The sequence below is a fragment of the Sminthopsis crassicaudata genome, chromosome 1 (genome assembly GCF_048593235.1).
Source record: "Sminthopsis crassicaudata isolate SCR6 chromosome 1, ASM4859323v1, whole genome shotgun sequence".
Taxonomy (NCBI): Eukaryota; Metazoa; Chordata; class Mammalia; order Dasyuromorphia; family Dasyuridae; genus Sminthopsis; species Sminthopsis crassicaudata.
In genome coordinates, this window is record NC_133617.1 from 211,554,349 (window position 1) to 211,579,318 (window position 24,970).

The following is a 24,970-nucleotide window of genomic DNA, read 5'->3' on the forward strand; positions in this document are numbered from 1 at the left end:
TAATGATGGTATTTGTGGGTATATTTTATATCCTCCAATGTTGCTAAAACTGTGAATTATTTCCAGTAGGTTTTTGGATGATTACATAGAAATATCTAAATATATCATCTTACCATCTGCAAAGAGTGATAGTTATATTTTTGCATTGGCTATTTTAATTCTTTCTTTTTTTTTTCTTATGGCTAAAGCCAGTATTTCTAGTACAATGTTAATTAATAGTGGCAATAATGGGCATCATTGTTTCACTCCTGATTTTATTGGGAATCGATCCAGCTTCTCTCCATTACAAATAATGTTTGTTGTAGATTTTAGACAGACACCACTTATTATTTTAAGTAAAGTACCATTTATACCTATGCTCTGTAGTATTTTTAAGAGGAATGGGTATTGTATTTTTTCAAATGATTTATAATACCTTGTATGTTTCTTTTGCTTCATCTTGCTACCCCTGCTTTTTTTTTTTTTTTTAACTTCAACTGAATCATGACAAATTCTGTTCCAGCCTTTTACCTTTACTCTATATGTGTGTCTCTCTATGTCAGATGTGTTTCTTGTAAACATCATATTGTAGGATTATGTTTTTTAATCCACCTTGCTATTTGCTTACATTTTATGGGAGAGTTTATCCTATTTGTATTCATTATTATGATTATTAGCTCTTTATTTTCTTCCATCTTATTTTCTCCTCTGTATATACTTTTGTTCTTTCTATCCATCCTTTTCTCAGTCTTGTTTTTTTTTTTAACCCACACCACCCACTATCTTATCTCCTATCACCTCTCCCCCTTCTTTTACTAGTATTGTTTTATCCACCCCCATATATACTACCTTATCTGGTATTATCCCTCCCCCCTTCTCTTGTAATTATTTTAAAACACATTCCACCCACTATCTTATCTTCTATCACTTCTTCCCTCCTTCTCTTACCTCTTTCCCTAGTGTTCCTGTCCTCCCTTATATTCTGCCCCTCCCTTTTCTTTTCCTGTTTCCTATTTCTTGATAGATAAATTTCTATACCCAACTGAATGATTGCGTTATTTCCTTGTTCAGCAAACACTAATGAGATCAAGTTTAAGACAATGTTCTTCCCCTTCCTTCTTTCTTTTGATTATAATAGGTCTTTTTCCAGACTCCATGTAAACTAATTGTCTCATTATACCTTCCCTTTCCTCTTTTTAAAGTACAGATCTTTTCCCAACCCTTAATGAATTTTTTCTGTGATGTCATCATATAAGAATCCATTCAAAACCATACCCTCAGTCTATGAGCTGCCTCTTTTTCCCCAATAACAGATATAGTTCTCAAGAATTATAGATATCATTTTTGCATATAGAGATGAAAACAGTTTAATATTTAATATATATATATGTGTGTGTGTGTGTGTGCATATATATATTTATATGTATATTTATATATACCTATTCCCTCATTTATCTTTCTATTTTTCTCTTGAGTCTTGTGATTGTAGAATAAATTTTCTATTTACTTTTGCTTTTCCTAGTAGAAATGATTGAAAGTCTCTTACTTCATTGAAGCTCCATCTCCTCTCCTGAAAGAATATGCTAATTCTCACTAGAGAGTTAATTCTTGGTTGTAATCCCAGGTTTTTGCCTTCCTGAATATAGTATGACAGGCCCTTTGATTCCCTTATTGTAGAAGCTGCCACATCCTGGGTAATATTGACTGTTGCTCCATGCTATCTGGATTGTTTTGGTCTAGCAGCTTCCAGTATTTTTTCATTGAGGTTACAGCTTTAGATTTTGACAACAATGTTTCATGGAGTTTTCCTTGTAGGATCTCTTTCCAGAAGTGATCAATGAATTTTTTTTTAAAATATTTTATTTTATTTTATTTTTTTATTCATTTTTCCAAATTATACCCTCCCTCCCTCCACTCCCTCCCCCCGATGACAGGCAATCCCATACATTTTACATGTGTTACAATGTAACCTAGATATAATATATGTGTGTAAATACCATTTTCTTGTTGCACATTAATTATTAGCTTCTGAAGGTATAAGTAAACTGGGTAGATAGACAGTAGTGCTAACAATTTACATTCACTTCCCAGTGTTCCTTCTCTGGGTGTAGTTATTTCTGTCCATCATTGATCAACTGGAAGTGAGTTGGATCTTCTTTATGTTGAAGATTTCCACTTCCATCAGAATACATCCTCATACAGTATTGTTGAAGTGTATAGTGATCTTCTGGTTCTGCTCATTTCACTCAGCAACAGTTGATTTAAGTCTCTCCAAGCCTCTCTGTATTCCTCCTGCTGGTCATTTCTTGCAGAGCAATAATATTCCATAACCTTCATATACCATAATTTACACAACCATTCTCCAATTGATGGACATCCATTCAACTTCCAGTTTCTAGCTACAACAAAAAGAGCTGCCACAAACATTTTGGCACATAGAGGTCCCTTTCCACTCTTTAGTATTTCTTTGGGATATAATCCTAATAACAGCAATGCTGGGTCAAAGGGTATGTACAGTTTGATAACTTTTGGGGCATAGTTCCAAATTGCTCTCCAGAATGGCTGGATTCTTTCACAACTCCACCAACAATGTATCAGTGTCCCAGTTTTCCCACATCCCCTCCAACATTCATCATTATTTGTTCCTGTCATCTTAGCCAATCTGACAGATGTGTAATGGCATCTCAGAGTTGTCTTAATTTGCATTTCTCTGATCAGTAGTGATTTGGAACACTCTTTCATATGAGTGGAAATAGTTTCAATTTCATCATCTGAGAATTGTCTGTTCATATCCCTTGACCATTTATCAATTGGAGAATGGTTTGGTTTCCTATAAATCAGGGTCAGTTCTCTATATATTTTGGAAATGAGACCTTTGTCAGAACCTTTTTTTTAAAAAATATTTTCCCAATTTGTTACTTCCCTTCTAATCTTGTTTGCATTAGTATTGTTTGTACAGAAACTTTTTAGTTTGATGTAATCAAAATCTTCTATTTTGTGATCAATAATGATCTCCTCTTGTCATAAATTCCTTCCTCCTCCACAGGTCTGAGAGGTAGACTATTCTCTGTTCCTCTAATCTATTTATGATCTCATTCTTTATGCCTAAATCATGGACCCATTTTGATCTTATCTTGGTATATGGTGTTGTGTCAATGAATTCTTTCAATGAGTATTCCTCCCTCTTTCTAGAATATTGGTGTAATTTTCCTTAATGATCTTTTGTAGAATGCTTTCCAAACTCTTTTTTTGGTCATGGACTTCAAGGTCAATAATTTTTATGTAGCCTTGTAGACATCAGGAACTCTGGAGAAATATACTTGATACAAGGTGTTAATTCATGGAATTGATGAGATAATGGTTATCTAACATCACTACTAGCCTGTGTTATATTACTATATTCTTGTGTAATACTTCCCATGCATTTATTTGTGGTTTTATATATCCCTGTTTTAAGTAAGACCAGAGGAAACCTGCTAAAACCTGCTAACAACATCTATTTTGGTGTTCTTTCTTCCCTGAGAAGTCAGGGAGGGCATGATCACCTCTTTTTTGTTTTTTTCACTTCTCTTCCTGAGAAGTTTTGGAGGGTGTGACTACCTGTGTTCTAAAACAAGAGAAATTAGAAGATGTAAATGGCCAGAACTCTGGAGAAGTATACTTAAAACAAAGTGTTAACTCAGTGGGATTGATGAGATAATGATTCTTAGTTCACATATATGCTTAGTACTTAGTATGGTGATGTAATTGTTCTCTAATTTATACATACATATTATGCTGTAATGATGCAATTGTAATAGGGTATATAAGGGCGAAAAAGGGCTGGAAGATAGATATTCTATCTTTCACCAGCCACCTGATGTCTGTATTGCACAAAAATCAAGGCTGGTCTCCAGATCTTTCAGAAAGGTAGTCTGAATACTACATTTTTTCTTCTTGATCTATTTTCCATGTCAGCTGTTTTGCCAATGCCCTATTTCACATTTTGTTCCATTTTTTCCATTCTTTTTAATTTGTTTGACTGATTCTTGTTGTCTCACGAAGTCATTAGATTTCATTTGATATTTTCTAATGTTTAATGTATGATTTTCCTCAGTTATCTTTTTATTTCTTTTTCTATTTGGAATATTCTACTGTTGGACAAATTGTTCTCTTCAGACAATTTTTCCCCTTCCTTTTCCAAACTGTTGACATTTTCATGCATACTTTTCATTCTTTCTTCTACCATTCTTATTTGTATTTTGAAGTCTTTTATGTCTACTTCCTAGAAACCTTTTTGGGCTTGAAGACAATTCATATCACTCTTTGAGATTGATTCTCTGGACATTCTATACTTTAAGTTTGCGTTTTGGTCTACTCTGTCACCATAGCAGCTTTCTATGGTCAAGGTTATTTTCTGTTTCTTTCTCATTTCCTTTCCTTTTTTTTTCTCCTACCCTGAAAGATGATGCTGAGTCTCCTGTGTAGTTAATTCTTGGCTGTACTCCTAGGTCTTTGCCTTCCTGAATATGGTATCCCAGGCCTTCTGATCCTTTATTGTAGAAGCTGCCAGATCCTAAGTAATCTTGACTGTTGCTTCTTGATATCTTATTTGTTTTTGCTCAGCAGTTTGCAGTACTTTTTTCTTTGAGATTGTAATTTTGGAATTTCACAACAATGTTTCTTGGGGTTTGTCTTATGGAATCTCTTTGTAGACGTGATCAGTGGATTCTTTCTTTCAATATTTCCCTTTCTATTTCTAGAATTTCTAGATATTCCTTAATCATCTCTTATAATTGATTTCCAGGATTTTCTTTTGGTCATGGCCTTCAGGTAGGCAACTATTTTCCAGGTCAGCTGTTTTGCCAATGAGGTATTTCACATTTTCTTTCATTCTTTTTAGTTTGTTTGACTGATTCTTGCTATGTAACAACGTCATTAGCTTTCATATGCCCTGATCTTCTTTTTAATGTGTGATTTTCTTTGTTAGCTTTTGTATCTTTTTCCATTTGGTTAATTCCACTGTTTATGGAGTTATTTTCTTTAGAAATTTTTTTCTTTCCTTTTCCAATCTGTTAACTCACTTATTCATATCTGTTTTTTTTTTCTTATTTTTTTCCTTTTAACTCTTATTTATCTTTCAAAATAATTTATGAGCATTTCCAAGAATCTCTTTGGGCTGAAGGCCAATTCAGGTTACTCTTTGAGATTGACTATTACTATTGACTATATTCTAATCTCCTCTGAGTTTGTTTTTTGGTCTGCCTTGTCACTTTCTATAGCCAAGGCTCTTTTCTGTCTCTGGCTCATTTTTTTTTTCCTTTTCTTTTGGTATTTCCTCTTTTTTTTAAATTTTAAGGTAGAGCTATGTTCCTGGACTAAAGGGGGAAATGTCCCAAGTTTCCTGTGGAGATCTTAGCCTTGGCTTTGAGTACCAGGGCCCCTTGTGCTTTCAGGGGATAGCTTTGCCTGCTCTATTCAGGAAACAGCCTCGTTTACCAGTTTGCCTCATGAGCTGGGAATAGAAGCTGCCCCACTGATTTTGCCAGGACTGAGGGTCTTAGTTATTGATTTACTGTGATTGAGACCCATTCAGTGGCTTTCCTAGAATCTATCTAACCAAAGCTGAACAACCTTTTCATCCCAGTGAGATTGACTTTTGTTGAAGATTTTTTTTTTTTTAAATTCTGTGTTGAGGTGGGGAGTGTTTTCATTTCTTCAGCCTCTGGTGATGATAATATCATTTGGTTTTTAAGGGAATCTAGGTGAATTTGAGTATTTCCTGATTTTACTCTACCATTTTGACTCCACCTGTTTAACTCCCAAGCCCAATTTTTAAAAAAAAGGTAAGAGAAGGAGGGAAGAAGTGATAGAAGATAAGATGGTGAGTGGAATGTGTTTAAAAATAATTACAAGAAAAGGGGGGAGGGATGATACCAGATAAGGTAGTAGATGGAGGTGAATAAAACAATACTAGTAAGAGAAGGGGGAGAGGTGATAGAAGATAACTGACTAGAGTTGGACAGTGCTGCTACATCTTCCCTCCTCTTCCTCCTCTTATAGATCCTTTCCAGAATTTGTTTATAGTTATTATTTAAATGTATTTAAAGTATTTTAGGGGAGAATTCAGATACAACCCCCCACCGCTACTTCAACATCTTACTTATGTTTCCCCAGGATTTTTGTTTGTTTGTTTGTTTGTTTTTGTTTATTTGTTTGTTTTTTGTTTTGTTTTGTTTGTTTGTTTTTTTGGTTTATTTATTTGTTTTAGAATGATAAGAGTAAATATATAGGTAACAATGGGAGGGGGAAAAAATCTCATTTCTAAATGCCAAGATATCTTGTGAAATATAACTTATGGAAACAACATGTAAAGATATGATTTTCTACTTGAGCAGAGAGAGAAGAGGAAGAGGAGGAAGTGGGAGGAGGAGAAGGGATAAAGAGGAGGGGGAGAAAAGATCTATAAGAGGGGGAAAAGGAGGGAAGATGTAGCAGCATTGTCCAACTCTAGTCAGTTAGCTTCTCAGAGAGGTGGCTATTACTCCTTACAAATTGTAGTTTATCCTTCTTGAAGAGAACAAATGACTTCAGGAGGCTGATATCTTGACTTGTAACTGAATTAGATATAAGTGAGATAAGGGCTGTGCACAGTCATCAGTATCACTTTTCACAGCTGTCAGAGTGCAGTAGCAAAACGTAGGGCAGAAGAACTTACCACATCTCTCAAAATAAAGAGGATATGGACTACCAGGATATCTAAACAAATCCAAACTTCTTTGGACAAGTATTAGAAGGATTATTGGATTTAAATCACTTGTACTTCACAATTAAAGAATTGAATCAGCATCTGATGAAATAGAGGAATCTATGGATTTACAAGAGAGAATGGAACCATAGTGTTATGGTCCTTGTTATTTCAAAAGAAAAATAAGTATTGTGAAAGCTTATAAATTGCACAGCATTTGAAATTTAAAAAAAAATAAAAAATTTAAATAAATATCAGAATTTAGCCAAGACACAAAAGAGAGAATATTTGATAGGGAATGTAAACAAGAAAAGGAGAGTCTGGAAGAAGAGAAGGAAATAAAGTAATGATATTAAAAGAAAATATGATTTATATTCAGAAAAAACACATTTCTTAAGGATAAGACACATATAACATATATGTATACGTTTATATACATGTACACAGATAAATGTATATGTATGAAACAGAGAGAGAAACTTAGAGTTGCTTCTCTCCCAGAAGAAAAAGCCAAATTTCAAAATATATGATCATCAGAATATTTAAAAAATAATAGAAGAATACTGCTTAAAACTCCTGAGAGAAAAAAAACATATTGTCAATAAAAAGAATGTACAAATTACTTTCAGAAATAACACACACACACACACACACACACACACACACACACAGAGAGAGAGAGAGAGAGAGAGAGAGAGAGAGAGAGAGAGAGAGAGAAAACGAGACAGAGTCTTATCTATGTTCCAAACACCAAGAGAATATAGTGATTAAATTTAATAATTCTAATTCCAAAGATATTAAGGTAATTCAAATAAGATAAGCATATGCTACATTAATTGGAAATCACAGAAGAAAATAGAATGTATTCTGAACATCTAGAAACTATGGATGTAACTCTGTGATATAACCCACAAAGAAAAAAAAAAAAAATCCTAATCATTAATGAGAAGAGATAGATACTCAGTAAGGGGAAAAAAAAAAAAAAAAAAAAAAGAAAGAAAGCATTTGAAGACTTCTTACCAAACAACAATACACACAGAGCATTTTATTTACTATGTAAATACCAAAGACAATGAAATGCTTGAAAAGTAAATGAATATAGCTGCCAATATTAATTAAATAAATACCCCATATGTAAAGACAGTCATTATAAAGGAAAAAGAAAACAAAATACATATATCTATGGGGTTAAAATATAACAACATACAACAAAAGAATTTTTTTTTTTATATTCACAAAAAAAAATAATGATGAGAACAGATATTCAGTTAAAAAAAATTATTCAGGAAAAAGCCTGAAACAGTGGGGAATAAAATTTATGGTAAACTTCTTATAGAAAATGATCTTTCAAAAATTCAAGTATAATACAAAAAAGAGAAGAAAAGGGCATAGGAGGATGACCTAACAGACAATTCTATAGATATAATTTAGAAATGAAAACCTACATCTGATGAATAATAATAAGGAATTGTAGAAACTTTATTTTTCATCCATAAAACTTCTCATTATTGTATTAAAAATATCTTTTTCATTTCCAAATTTAGTATCTTATTGAGTCTATCAACTCTCCATCTGTAGATAATTTGTTTTCTTGGACATCCTTTAGAATTATGTCTGGTCATTGTATTGATCAGAGTAATCAAGCCTTCCAGAATTTAATATACTAACACTTGCACTACCCAAATTGTTCTCCTAGTTTTGCTCATTTTAATATGTATCAGTTGAAAGTCAATTTTTTCCTTCCATAATAATCATTGTTGTCATCATCATAGTGGTAGTGATAACAGTGGTGGTAGTGGTAATAGTAATAGCAATAGCAAATTTTATGTCAGTTACTAAATGCCAGGAAGTATATTAAACACTTTGCCATTATTATCTTATGTGATGCTAACAGCAACCCAATTATATGCCATTATTAATATTATTTAATATATGGGGAAACTAATGCCAATGGAGGGTAAATGATATGCCCAGGGTCACAGCTAATAAATGCATAAGGTAGATTAAATTCATGTCTTTCTGACTTCAGGTTCAGAATTGTATCCACTGTACCACAGTACAGCAGTGTTTCATTATATTTATATAAGTTATTTAGCTGTTTCCCAATTGATGGTCTTCCCTGCAGTTTCCAGTTCTTTGCAACTACACAGAGATCTTCAATAAATATTTTTGTATACATGATATTTTTTCCTATAATCTTAGAGTCTTTATAATTTAAACTAAGTAATATGTTACTGGGTCAAATATTTATATAATTTAATTTAATAGTTGCTGGGGTATAATTCCAACAAATGTCTTTCCTAACAGGTTGGAGCAGTTCACAGTATAACATAAGTGTATATTGATATTTGTTTGCACGAGCCTGTCCAGATTTATTACTATTCTTTTTTTTTTTTTTTTTGCCAACTTTGAAAATTTGATGAGTGTTAAGTGGCACCTTAGAGTTGTTGTAATTTATATTTCCCTATTTTTTAATAATGCAAATGGATTTTTTTCCTCTAAAAAAAGCTTACTGATATTGCATGATCATTTATCAAGGGACAGTTGACTCTTACTCTTAAAAAATTGATCTAGTTACCACTACACACCTATCAGATTGGCTAAGATGACAGGAACAAATAATGATGAATGTTAGAGGGGATGTGGGAAAACTGGGATATTAATTAATTGTTGGTGAAGTTGTGAAAAAAATCCAACCATTCTGGAGAGCAATTTGGAACTATGCCCAAAAAGTTATCAAACTGTGCATACCCTTTGATTCAGCATTGCTGCTATTGGGCTTATATCCCAAAGAAATACTGAGGAGGGGAAAGGGACCTGCATGTGACAAAATGTTTGTGGCAGCTCTTTTTGTTGTAGCTAGAAACTGGAAGTTGAATGGATGTCCATCAATTGGAGAATGGTTGGGTAAATTATGGTATATGAAGGTTATGGAATATTATTGTTCTGTAAGAAATGACCAGCAGGAGGAATACAGAGAGGCTTGGAGAGACTTACATCAACTGATGCTGAGTGAAGTGAATAGAACCAGAAGATCGCTGTACACTTCAATGTTGTATGAAGATGTATTCTGATGGAAGTGGATATCTTCAACATAAAGAAGATCCAACTCACTTCCAGTTGATCAATGATGGACAGAAACAACTACACCCAGAGAAGGAACACTGGGAAGTGAATGTAAATTGTTAGCACTACTGTCTATCTACCCAGGTTACTTACACCTTCAGAATCTAATACTTAACGCGCAACAAGAAAATGTTATTTACACACATATATTGTATCTAGGTTATATTGTAACACATGTAAAATGTATGGGATTGCCTGTCATCTAGGGGAGGGAGTAAAGGGAGGGAGGGGATAAATTGGAAAAATGAATACAAGGGATAATGTTATAAAAAAATACACATGCATATATACTGTCAAAAAATTATAATTAAAAAAAATAAAAAAAGATCTAGTTATATATCTTAGCAACAAGTATTTATTAGAGAAATTTACTGTGAAGATTTTTTCTACAAATTCAATTCTAATTTTAGAATTGGTTTTATTGAGGAAAAGATTTTTAATTATATGTAATCAAAATTATTGGATTTACTTACTGAAAACCATACTATTTTTGGTCTTGTCAAGAACTCTCTCATGTCCATACATTTAAAAGAGAATTAATTTATTCCATGTTCTCGTAATTTATCTATTATTTAACCTTTTATGTCTAAGTCACGTAATCATTTGAAATTTATTTTGACATTACTTTATACTAATGCTGTCAGTTTCTGGTTTCTGTCACACTATATTCCAGCTTTTGACTTTTTGTCGAACAATAATCGAAACTTAATTCTATAACATAGCCAATCTTCCCTAAGCAACCGAATTGCAAAAGACAGCAAAATGATCTGGCCAGTTCTCAAATTTAATGATGTTCTGTTATTTTATTTCACTTAGCCAGAGAACTGAGGAACAGAGAAAATAATGATATAATATGTTTATATCCAACATGTCTGCATAAAATACTACAGGAATTCTGTTCAAGCTAATTTTTCCCATTTCATGTTACTTGGGGCAAAGAGTAAAAGTGGTATAATATGAATTGAAGAAATTAGGGAGGAATTGATATCTTAAAGTTCCAGTTTCTGGGGAGACTAATATCAAAGGAGAAAGAAGCAAAAATTTAGTAATAGATTGAAAAAAGATAGCTAAACAAAGATTTCGGGTGATTAAAACTCAGTTAAAAATAATTTGCAGGAAATCAGCCTATCAGGAATATATTTTGAACTGAAGGGAAGATGCTCTTTAACTCATCTAAATAATTTCAGATATTTTTAAATATTTAAGAGAAAGGAAAATATCAATAATCAGTGAAGCAGAGGACTCTGTTGATTCTTAAAACAACATGGAATCACACAAAGATGCTTTTACATAGTTTAACAGCAAAATAAGAGTTATGAATACAGAATTTATGGTTTAACCAGATTTAATTAGCAGAACAAGAAACAAAAACAAAAACAAAAACAAAAAAAAACAAAAACAAAAACAAACAACTTTGAATAAACCATGATGAAACTTCTCCAAAGAAACCAAAGAGGCAATGTAATGAAAATTCTAATGCTCAAAGTCAGAAGTAAAAGGTAACCTGGAATAAAGCAAAACATCAAACAATTTAAAAAGAAAATATGATATTCACACATTTTGATTTCATACACAGGATGCAATGGATGCAAACACAAGTCTTCCAGAAGAATATAAGTCAGAGACCTGGAAACTATAATTCAAGAGAACTATCTAAAAATTCTAAACACAGAAAACAAAGCACCAATTCAAAAGAAAATTCAATGGTCCTCCTTTTGAAAAAATTCTTATATATCAACCCTCAAAAAATATTGTAATGCCGGAGAAACTAAGGCAAGATAGAGATTAGAGAGTTTTTAATATTTTATTAATTGGAGAGTTTGACTGGACAGGACTCTACTCTCAAAGTATCCAGTAATGAATGGGGGAATGATAAACACTTTTATAGCTTTTCAGACAAAGGAAATGAAGAAGAGCAGGAAAAGTTAGAAGCGCTTGGTTCTGTCAGGATGGAGGCTGTAAATTTTTACTAAAAGCCAGAGTCAATATGTTTGAATAACAGAAGTAAAGATGTCAGTGAAGTATCTGAGATAGTCTTATCTTTTGGAATATTTTAGAGGGGCAGTGTCATAAATTCTTGGGGGCAGAAGGAGCTAGGAGCCAGAAAGTCTGATCTGATCCTCCTCTCCCATTGACAATTTATAACCTTAGAGCAAATGGTCCTCAGTTTTAATGAACGAGGGAGGTTTTACAACTTAAGGGGACTGAGGCAGAACAGTTAAGGAAACTGAGGTATAACAATTTAGGGAAACTCAGTCAGGTCAATAAGGGAAACTAGTGCAGGGAAACTGAGGTAGAACACCTCAAGGAGACTGTGGCATAACAATATAGTGCTTAAATTAAATTATTTCAAGGTTCAAAAGGAAATTCTGCAAGAAGTCCATCAAAAGACTTTCAAATATAAGTCAGAAATGTTCTTTGTAAACTAAAAAACTTTAGAGTGCATGCAATAATTTATTCCAAAGAGCAAAGATCACAAGATTACCTTAAAATAACACACTTTCCTATCCCAAACTTAACCATTAAATTAACAAGTAGACATTTAATTAAAAATGCATTTAAAACATTTCTACAATGAAATCCAGAATTGAATAATTTGTTTCCTTTGCAAATACACTTGACTATATAAATATCAGAAGTTTATGAAGGCACAAGTAACAAGGTAAGTTACCTCAGAAAAAAAGAAGAAAAACTAAAAGGACAAAGAAATCAATGGAGCTAACAACACACCTTCACCACCAACACCACCAAGACATCCACAAGAAATCAAATGTAAAAGTTGAAGTTGAATAGAAGTGATAATGTGAGGGAAAAATAATCCTGGAATATCAGAGTTTGGGGAACAAAGTTACCCTGTTGGAGGGAATAAAGAGAGTTGATGGTATATCTTAATTGAATAAGCCTTTAGGGGATGGAGCCAAGCCAAGAAACTGTTCAAGCTCTCCCAGTTTCTGATGAAATCAGGGTTTGATGAGATGAAATGACTCCAACTCAAGATAGATTGGAAGGACTTTAAGAAAACTCAGAATCACTGGAAAGAGATGTTTAACCCAGCTCAGACAAAGTCTGGAAAAGCCAGTGAGAGGCTTTTAATCACAGCAGATCAGCAAGTAAGACCCTCGGGCCTGGCTCAATAGCAAAGTATATCAGTGGAAAGTCCACAGTACCAACTTAGAAGGCAAATTCTGGGAAACTAGACTGTTTTCTGAAAAGAGAAGATAAAGCTACTGCCTGCTGTGACCAAACACAAGGAGTCCATATGCTCAAAATCAAGACTCAGAGATGCACAGGGAGATTGGGCAGCTCCTGCTTTGCTCCAATAGCAAAGTTCAAGCATAAAAGTAAAAAAAAAAAAAAAAAAAAAAAAAAGAAGAAAATGAGGAAGAAACAGAAAAGAACCTTGATCATAGAAAGCTAGTATGCTAACAGGGAAGACCAAAACACCAACTTAGATGAGCACACAATGTTCACACAGTTTCAAAGGGTCATACAAGTTAGTCTCGAGCCTAAAAAGGCTTCTTGGAAGTGCTCATAAAAAATAAAATAAAACAAAACAAAATAAACAAACAAAAATAAAAATAAAAGGCAGGAGGGGTAGAAGACAGAAAGTGAGAGGTATGCAGAAAAGAGTCAGCAGCTTGGAAAAGGAAGATAATTTATTTTAAAATAAAATTGACCAAATGAATTGGATTTTAAAAATAAAAACAAAATAAATCCCTAATTCACCCATAGGAGAATTAGGAAAAATAAATAAATAAATAAATAAAATTAAAAAAAAAAAAAGGAAAAAGGAAAAAAAGAGAAACTCAGAGAGAAAAAAAAAGGTAGGTTGGAAGGTGTAAGGGGCTGGAGCTCTTGAGTCAATGCTTGAGGGTTGGACAATCCAGCACTGAGGATAATTACTGACTGGACAATGCTCTTTAAGTATATGCTTGGAAAATGGCACTTCCCACTATCCTGTGCTGGCCCATTCGTTTGTTGTATACAAAGAACTGTGGGAGGGACTAGGAGGTGCAGTTAGTCTAGCTAGCCAAGGTCACTTCTGGGAGAGAGATGAAGAAGTGAGGTCCTAGACGTCTCTCTTCATTTCTATAGCTAAAGACCTAGAATAAAGATTTTTGCTTATCCTAACTCCAGCTGATTCTAAGGCATTCAGTGTGCTAACATAGTTGCCACAGGAAGGGACACCAGCAAATAATGCATCTATGAGAGAAGAACATTTATAAAAGTTAGATATCTTAGAATGGACATATTATGTAGAAGTTTGCAGCTTAGAGAAACTAGTCATCTTGCCTTAGGAAAACAAAATTCAAAATTTCTGGGGTAAGAGATACCCACAAAAACAGGAAAACACCGACCCAGAGAAAAAATGTTATATCTCTGCAAATGAACAAGGGGAGTGCAATTAGGAATAATAAATTGTACAGTCTAGAACATAAGAAAATTCTTAAGATGGAAGAAAAAAATTTCTGTATTGTTTCTGTCTTTTCTATTCAGTTTCTCTCTTTTCTTTCCTCTTTCTCCTCCTACTTCTTTATATGGCTAGATAAATTTCTGTACTCAACTGAATGATAGTTATTTCCTCTTACAGGGAAAACTGATGAAATCAATATTTAGACAATACTCATCCCCATCTCTTTTGTCCCTTGTTTGTAATAGGTCTTATTTGCCTCTTCATATGATCTAATTTGTCTCATTATAAACCCTCTTTCCTTTTCTTCCAGTACAGACCTTTTCTAGCCCTTTATGTCTTTTTCTTAGATATATCACATTTGCAACCATAGCCTTAATCAATGTGATATCCTCCTCTGTCTACTCCAGGAACAGATAGAGTTTACAAGAGTTATAGATAACATTTTCCTATTTAATTGTATAAACAGTTTAAAATTAAATAATATATATTTCCCCCTGTTTACCTTTCTGTGCTTCTTTTGAGTCCTGTGTTTGTAGATTAAAGTATCTATTTATTTCCAGTTTTTTCAATAGAAATAACTGAATGGCTCTTGCTTCATTAAAGATCCATCTCCTCCCCTGAAAGATGATACTGAGTCTCACTGCACACTGATTACTGGTGTAACTCCAGGTCCTTTGCCTTCTTCTGGCATATGGTATTCCAAATTTCTTATAGAACAATAATATTACATTTTATGTGAAATTATGTAACCAAAACTATGCAGGTGTGTTTATTATATATTCACAGGCAAAGGATGGACAAGATCAATAAATGATCTTTTATTTCTTTTATAAATGAATGACCTGATTGGTCCATTGAAACTCTTGGGATATTAAACAAAATCAATGAAAGGCTTCCAACATAGTGAAAACTTCCTTTGTAGAATATATAAGGAAAATTAGGAATTTTCCATATGGAAAAAAAAGCATAAGCACTTTTTTTTGGATACATTGCTCAGAAAATTTGGTAAAATTTTGGGTCCAGTATATGAACTTATATAATACAAAAACACATACAATGAAAATATATGGGTTTTTTAGGGACTTTAGAGATGCTTCTTGAACAGGAAAAACATATATATTAAATATGTATGTATGTGCTAATGCCTTTAGAATGCAAAGCTGTACTGAAATTTCAAAAATATAACTAGCATGAAATTTGTATACATAGAAAACACTAAATCCAATCAATATCTCACTGAGTTCTAAAGCTGAGGTCATCATAGATATTTATCTTTCTGTCACTAGATGGCAGTAAATGTGCAATATGTTGGTTGTCAGATGTATCTAGCATATTCCAGGAATGCTCTAAGGCAAAGGCAAGACTATCACTGTATGACAGCTTGCCTTCAAAGGTTAGCTAGAAGGAGAATATAGAGTATCATACAGAATCAGTACAGAGTGTAAGAAAAATAAATGCAGTGACTCTAATGTGGTAGGGGAATATCTTCAAATAATAATTTGAAATACTTTATCTGAGTTAAACAGAGCTGGTTCTATCTTATTTAATACTGGGAAAAGTTGCAGATCTGAACTTGTGAAGGGTTATGAAAAAGACAAATCTTGACAGTATATATCATATACTTCTGTTCTGTACCATTATTATTACTTTCTGAAATCAGCTCAAATAGCACCACCAGATTGCATTTCATTATCAAGAAGGTTGGAGTTAACCAATTATAAGTAATAGTGAGAGGGATTTAATTACATTTATTTTCATGTAATCAAATAAGTACTCATTATATAAGTACTCATTCTTGTGTACTTCCTGTATTATAGACATAATGAGCAAGAATGAAAAAGTACATTCCAATAATTAAGTAAATTATTCCCCATCCACTATTAAATGTTTAGTTTATAGGCAGCTTTTTATAACTTAAAGAATTAATACAATATTGCAATGCTACTGTACATATAATCACTCTGGGCTTATCCATACTAGTGTAAAAAATTGAATCACAGTTATCTCTATAAATTAACCATTTTAATTAAGGTAGAATTTTTAAAATCTTTTGAAATGCATAAAGTTCATATGGAATATTGAATATAGCACTGAAGTTGGAGTAAGAAAGTCTGGGTTCAAAATGTCTTCAGATATCTGTCTACTAAGTAGCATATGGCAAGTCATTTGACCTTTCTTTTCCTAAGTTTCCTCACTTATTAAAAGAGAGAGTTTTACTCAGTGATTGCAAAAGTCCATTCAAATACTAATGTAAGATCCAATAGCATAAATATTTTTTTCAAATAGAAGTAAGCTGAGAAAAACTTTGTCACTATAAATCCCTCCAATTTGTGTCATGATATATAATTGTATAGATATGACATTTTAGTCGAGCATATATTTTCAAAATAGTTCAGATTATCTTGCTGAATTTCTCTGAATTTTCCACTTCACATTAAATTCATATATGTCTGTTTTTCTGCACATTCAGAGTTTAGAAGAAAGAGGTTGTGGATATTTAGTGGGTTCCCTAAATATCACATTTGGCATAATGTTTGAAGGATCTGAAGGAGATCATGACTCTGTCATTCATTTTTTCTTTTAAATGAATACAGAGAAGACATTAGGTTTGTTATTCATGAGCCTTATTTTATGGATGCATACTGACATTAGAAGAATGAAAGAAGCATAAATTGAAATACTCTTTCTCAGGAGCCTCAGTATGATGAGCAGTTTGAGAATTCTGAATCCAACACATTTTCTTTCAAGCATCTTCATTCCTCAAAATGTTCCCTTTAATCAGCAAAAACGATCTGGTTCATGGACAATAATTATAAGTCACTTTCAAGTATGGAAAGCAGTTAATATACTTGGTGATCAACAAAACACAACAGTGAGTTTGACAACAATTGATCACAACTGTAGAATTCTATATTCTATTAAAGAAACTTATTATTATTATTATTATTTTTAGAATAGCATATTTTATCCACTCCCCACTATTTCAGCACACTATTTCAGTCCTATTATGAGGTGGAGCCAAGATAGTGGAATAAAGGCTGGAACTCTCTCAACCTCTCCCTTAAACTTCTCCAAACTCCTTTAAATAGAATCTAAACAAATTTAAGAGCATCAGAACATCAAAAAAGCAAGAATAGAAGGTTTTCCAGCCAAAGACAACTTTGAAGATCATCAAAAAAAAGTTTGCTACACCAAGGTGGGATTTGGGAGTCCTGTAGGCAGTTCTGTTGCAAGTGTGACCCCTGCCTCCCTCATTCCTGACCTTAGTCCCAGTGTTAGTGAGGCTGGACCTCTGAATTGGAGGAGGTGTTGGGGGACATCAGGGAATACTTGGGAGGTAAATTAAGAGGATCCTTTGGAATAGGAAAGGAGTCTGGCAGCAATCCCAGTAGAGCCCAAGTTTCAGCAAAGCAGGACTCTGTGGTTTTAGTACATTAGATATTATAATTACAGTGGGGCCAGGACATTTCTAACAATTCCAGGGCAGGAGAGAGTGCTTGTAGTTAGAATCCTAGAAAGATCTCTGAAAACAGCTGCATAAAATCCCTGAAGCATGGGACAATGCACCCTCCATTCTAAATTCAGAGCCCTACTTTAACAAAGTGTTAAAAGCTGAGTAAAAATAGCTAGGAAGACAAGCAGACAACAAAAAAAGTTCCAGACCATAGAAAGTTACTATGGTGACAAAAGGATCAAAACATACACTTAGAAGAAAACAAAGTCAAAGTTCCTAATCCAAAGCCCCCAATATTGTGGTATATTAGCATTTTATAGACATGTTGAAAATTTAAGTCAATTTATGGTAGCAACATTGGCAGATGTCTGATATTGCCTCTTTATTATTGACTGAGATCACTAGCATCCATGCCATTTTTCTTTCTAAAGGGAAAGAGGTGAATCTTTTAGTAACTAAATTCACTATACAGATGTTTAAGAGCAGCTAACCTCTTCTCTACATGCTGGTTACTATCTTCCCCTAATGAGATCAATATTTCTATTTGATACCTCTGTATTATCATAGTTTTGCCTCCTATGGAGATTTGATATTTCATAAGCAAAAAAACTAAATCAAACAAACAAAAAAAAACAATAAAGCCTAATAATTACATTTACCCTTATTCCTTAATATTAATAAACATTGCAAAATTACTTAGATTATTATGGTCATTTTACTCCACATAGGAAAATTATTATTGCTCTAAGACACCACTGTCCATTATCTGTAGTTTACCAGAGCAAAGTAAACAGAGGAAGCCACAATGAATGCCATCCTTGTATTCTCAATAAATTATTGGCTTTACTGACTGGATTAACATAAGCCTGAAAGTGGAAAAAATCTTTGAAAATCTTTGAAACCTCAGGTAGACAGGATTACATGTTCAAAAGCATAATCTTTCAAGAAACATTCATGTCTAAAGGAAGATTTCTGAAGAAGAAACTCTTGTACTTTTTCTCTGTAATCTCATAAACATTAGGAGTGCTGTTTTATGGTCTTTAATAAATCACTCATAAAGATATGTTATCATGATATCATAGAAAGGAAACATTTTACTGTCCTTTTTTCTCCTCAGTGTCCCACTTCATTCAAGATTCAATTAGTGAGCATATCAATTGTACTTGAAAAATCTTAGCTAAAAGCATTCAGTAAAATCTATTTGCATCAGAATCAGTTTTTGATATACTTAATTTAATTGATCACCTTAGTTAAAGATCCCATTTTCTGGTACTTTGAGATTACTGTAATGAGTACTTCAAGAAACAACCATACAATTTCCTCAGATAAGAGGATGCATATTGCATTGTGTTTAACTAGATCTCTTAATTTACTTACTTAATAGTAAGTACATGTGAAATTTAATAAGAATGGATGCTTTTATGTAGTTACTTCATGCTTTTATTATTGTATAAATAAGGAACTCCAAAATACATAGCCTTTGCAGGAGTAAAAATTCAAAGTTACAATTGAAGAAACACTTTGTTTCTTACACAACCACATATAATTCACATAGTAATTATTAATATTGTAAGTTATTTAGGCTATTTTTAAATTAATAGAGAGAAAAATAGATTGATTGTCCATGTTTTAGTTCTCCAGAGTGACAGAATTGTTCATTGAAAATAGAGAAATATACATAATATATAAGTAGTATGTGTACATATGAATACAATTTAATGAGGAAATATGTGTTTTTATGTGCAGGTGAAAAAAACGGCCTAGAGAAGTAAAATATCAATATATATTCTTGGAATGAACACTATAAATGTACAATGACTAAATGACAAATTGAGCAGAAAGAAATGATGTTTGATTATCTTTGGGAAACCATAGTTCTTTTAATGACTCCAAGTTTCTCCTTGAAAGAAAGGCCCATTTTGTTAATTACAATCTTTTACTAGTGACACCGTAGGAATGTAATTCATGAACATTGAATTTTATTGTGTCATTAGAGATAACAAAATTAAAAAGATAGAAAGACCAAGAAGGAACATTGTATAAGAAACTGAAATCTTTAATCAGTTTTGATCTATCTTCTCTAATTTATGGAAATTAAAAAGAATTCGCCAAATATGTTATTTCCTCTCCTAAACATTTTGCAGACATATCTCGCTTGTGACAAACCAATGACCCTTTTTCTCCCTCATGTTGAATTTGATACTATTAAAATATTCTCCAAATAGTAATAGTTTATCTTATCATTCTTATTCTTCCAACTATATGAGATTGTGACAGTCTGTGAAAGTACATTCTATGAAGTACTTTGTCCCACATGATGTTAGATAGCTATAGGGATCCAACAGTTTAGAAGTTGAACTTAAACTAATTTTTTTCTATAAATGATGATATTCATCATGGTGGCAACTCTCAGCCTCCAGTTCCAGAAAGGCAAGTCAGAGAAATTGCATTATCAACTCACTTCTGCTACAGTTTAACCTCTGTGCAATCCAACTCTTGCAGCACAGCAGTAATACACAGAGGAATAAATGATGACTTCAAATTTACCCAGGGCTATCTCCTCAAGGCAGCTATGAAAAGGACAAGGTGCCATTTTCCACGCTTGTCTGGATGCTTCATCTCAATGTCCATTTGTGAAAGGATTGATGATGCTGTGAGTGAGTGAAAAGATCAAACTGCTTTATAATGCTGTGTCGGTCAAATCTTCAACTTTAGTAAGAGACTAATGTGAGAATGTGCCCTTGGTAGTGTCCCTTATCAAATAAGAGTGGAGAGTCCTTTGGTCTCTTTAATGTGCTTAGTGGAGGGTGAGGGAGAGGGAAAGAGAGGGGAAGAGGAAAAAAGAGAGAAAGACAATGATAAAGAGATTCACAGAGACAGAAACAAAGACAGAATACAAGTGGTTTTAAAATGCCTTAGAAATTCACTGATTAGTTGAACAACTAAGACATTTAGGGATGACATAATTCTTGAAACATTAGATTAGTGGAAAGGATTGGTTCCATTAATTCTTAGACAGTTAACATTTCATATAGAAAAAGGTAATTAGCACTAAGATTGTGTTCTATCCCATGAGAAGCTGTTGGCCTTAATATTGCCTACAGCAGTGCCACACAAAGGTTACTGTTATTTATTGCACTGCGTTCCATCTTTAATAGGGAGCAATTCAATAAAAATTACTAAGACCACTTTTTTGGTGCTTTCTTAACATCCTAAAATCAATGAATTGAAAGAAGTCCATCTGTTAAGGGCTAAAATGTCTCATTGGTAGTTATATTCTTCCCCTGGATATAAATTGCAATGTTTTCTTTATAAAGAGCAGTAGTGAGCAAGGCTTTCATCTTGACAATTTAACAAAAATAGTTGAAGGCTATCGATAAGCTAATTATAGGGAGTTTAAATCCCTTGGAGTGAAAATAACTTATATAGCAAATGGCATTTGAATTAAAAGTCCATTTCAAGTCATAAGCTTTGTGACCAAAGAAAAATCAAAGTGTGGAAAACAAAAATTTTATCCTGAAATGATAAAGTTCAGAAAATAATTGTTAAATGACATACACAGGCTCACATAGGGAATTTTTTTAAACCAAAAATTACAATAAATATAATGCAAGCATTTATTTTATTTTATAAGAGCTGGGCATTTTTGAAAAATCATGGAAGTAAATTTTTGTTAATATCATATTTTAATTGAACTATATAAACTAGTCAAAGAATTTTAAAACCAGAAAGGATCATTACAAATAGATATATTATTTAAAGGTGTAAGAACAATTAAAGGTTATCTAATCTAATTTCCTCATTTGGCACATGATAAAAATATGCCCAGAAAAGTTGAGTGACTTGCCCAGTCACAAAGTTATGAAGAATCTTAAGTAGTTACAACTTCTAAAAAAAAGTCCAAAGACTTATCAAAAGCCTCAAAAATAGTTAATTGTGAATATGTATCCATCTATCTATAAAACAAAAACAACAACAAAACCCATCAATGAATTTAAGATGTTTCAGATTTAAGATTTTTATGCTGATGGAATAAATACCATACTTTCTCTGTTTTTGAAGCTGGATTCATTAAGGGGGAGAAAGTATGGTATTTATTCCATCAGCATAAAAATCTTAAATCTGAAACATCTTAAATTCAGAATAACCTCTATTTTATACTTAAGGAAACTGAGACCCAGAGCAAGTGATTTATTCAACTCTACCTAATTAGACACTGCTGAAAAGAAAAGCAGAAGTCAAATATTCATTGTTATAATTACTGGAAAAAATAGTTTAGGAAGAATAAGGAAATGGGGGCAGAGAGAGAAAAAAGCTACAGGAGACCTTTCTTTTTTGTCTTTTCCTTTTTTTGGTCTGATGCCATTTTTCTTTTTCTTTTCTTTTCTTTTTTTTTTTTTTTTAATTAAAGCTTTGTATTTCCAAAACATATGCAAAATAATTTTCAACATTCATACCTTCAAAATCTTGTTTTCTAATTTTTTTCCTACTCCCTCCCCCTTTACAGTAAGTAATTAAATATATATTAAACATGGGCAATTTTTTCTATACATATTTCCACAATTATTATGCTGCACAAGAAAAATCAGATTAAAAAAAGAAAAAAATCAGAAAGAAAACAATATGCAATAAACATCAAAAAAGTGAAAATATCATGTTGTGATTCACATCAGTCCCCATAGTCCTATCTCTGAATGCAAATGTCTCTCTTCATCACAAGACCATTGGCATTGTCTGGAATCATTTCCTTGTTGAAAAGTCATGTCTATCAGAATTATCATCATATAATCTTTCTTTTGTCTTTAACAATTATCTCCTGGTTCTACTCACTTCACTGAGCATCAGTTTATGTAAGTCTTTCCAGGCCTCATTGAAATCATTCTGCTTATTGTTTCTTACAGTATAATAATATTGTATACCAGTCATATATTATACATTACTCAATCATTCTCCAATTGATGGGCATTCATATAGAGTCTACTTTCTTGCCACTGCAAAAGGGCCTGCCACAAATATTTTTGCACATATGGGTCTATTTTTCTCCTTAATGATTTGTTGGGATACACTGCTGGATCAAATGGTATTCACAGTTTGATAACCCTTTGGCAGTTCAAATTGCTCTTCAGAATGGTTGTATAAGTTCACAACTCCACCAATAATGTATTAGTGTCCCAGTTTCCCACATCCCCTCCAACATTCATCATTATCTTTTCCTGTTATCTTACCTAATCTGAGAGTATGTGGAGGTGTCTCAAAGTTGTCTTAATTTGCATTTGTCTGATCGATAGAGATTTAGAGAATTTTTTCATACAGCTAGAAATAGGTTCAATTTCTTTACTTGAAAATTGTTCATATCCTTTGACCATTTATCAATTGGAAAATGGCTTGAATTCTTACAAAGTTGAATCAAATTCTCTATATATTTTAGAAATGAAGTCTTTATCAGGGCACTTAAATGTAAATATTTTCCTCAGTTTATTTCTTCCCTCTAAACTTATCTACATTTGGTTTTGCTTCTAAAAACAAAACAAAACAAACTTTTTAACTTAATATAATAAAAATTATCCTTTTCACATTTCACATAGTATTCCAGTTCTTCTTTGGTTACAAATTCCTTCCTTTTACACAGATCTGAGAGGTAACTATCCTTTGTTCTTCTAATTTGTTTATAATATCACTCTTTATATGTAAATCATGAACCCATTTCAACCTTATCTTGATATAAGGTGTTAGGTGTGGGTCAAAGCCTATTTTCTGTCATATTGATTTCCAATTTTCCCAGCATTTTTGTCAGATAGCGAGTTTTCATCTCAGAAGCAGGGTCTTTAAGTTAATTAAATACTACATTATGATAGTCATTGCCTATTATGTCTTGTGAACCTATTTCTTGGCTAGTACTGAATGGTTTTGATGGCTGCTGCTTTATAATATAGTTTTAAGTCTGGCACAACTAGATCACCTTCATTTGCATTTTTTTCATTAATTGCCTTGAAATTCTTGACCTTTTGTTCTTCCAGATGAATGCTATGATTGTTACTCTGATAAATAATTTCTTGAGAGTTTGTTTTGGCACTGAATAAGAAGATTAATTTAGGGACCATTGTCATTTTTATTATAATCACTGTCCATAAGTGCTTGATATTTTCCAATTGATTAGATCTGATTTCATTTATGTGGAAAGTGTTTTGTAGTTGTGTTTATACAGTTCCTAACTTTGCCTTGTAGATAAACTGCAAAATATTTTATAGTATCTACACTTATTTTAAATGGAATTTGTCTTTGTATCTCTTGATGGAGGACTTTGTTGAAAATATATAAAAATACTGATGATTGATGTGGATTTAGTTTATATCCTGAGACTTTGCTAAATTTGTTTATTGTTTCTAGTAGTTCAATTGATTCCCTAGAATTCTATAAGTATATCATCATATCATCTGCAAAGAGAGATAATTTGGTTTTCTCATGACCCACTCTAATTCCTTCAATCTCTTTTTCTTTTCTTATTGCCAAAGCTAACATTTCTAATACAATGTTGGATAGTAATGGTGATAGTGGGCAGCCTTGTTTGACTTCAAATCTTACTGAGAATAATTCTAGTTTTTTCCCATTACATATGATGCTTGCTGATCATTTAAAATAGATGCTATTGATCATTTTAAGAAAAAGTTCATCTATTCCTATACTCTGTAGTGTTTTTAATAGGAATGGAAGTTAGATTTTATAAAATGCTTCTACTGATAGAATCATATGATTTTTGTTAGTTTAATTATTGATATAGTCAATTATGTTAATAGTTTTTCTAATATTGAACTAACCCTACATTCCTGGTATAAATCATCCTTGGTCATAATGTATTATTCTGAGGTTGACTTGCTATAATTTCTTTGCTAATATTTTATTTAAGACATTTGCATCAATATTTATTAGAAAAATTGATCTATAATTTTCTTTCTCTGTTTTCACATTCCCTGGTTTAGGTGTCAGCACCTCAAATGATCTATGTCATATAAAGATTTTGGTAGGACTCTTTTTAACTTTTTTTTTCAATTTGCGTAGTATTGACATTAATTGTTCTTTAAATGTGTGGTAGAATTCTCATGTAAATCACTTTGATCTTAGAGATTTTTTCATAAGGAGTTGATTAATAGGTTTTGCTATTTCTTTTTCTAAAATGGGACTATTTAAATAATTTATTTCCTCTTTTGTTAATCGGAACAATCTATATTTTTGTAAGTATTCCTCCATTTCACTTAGTTTATCAGATTTACTG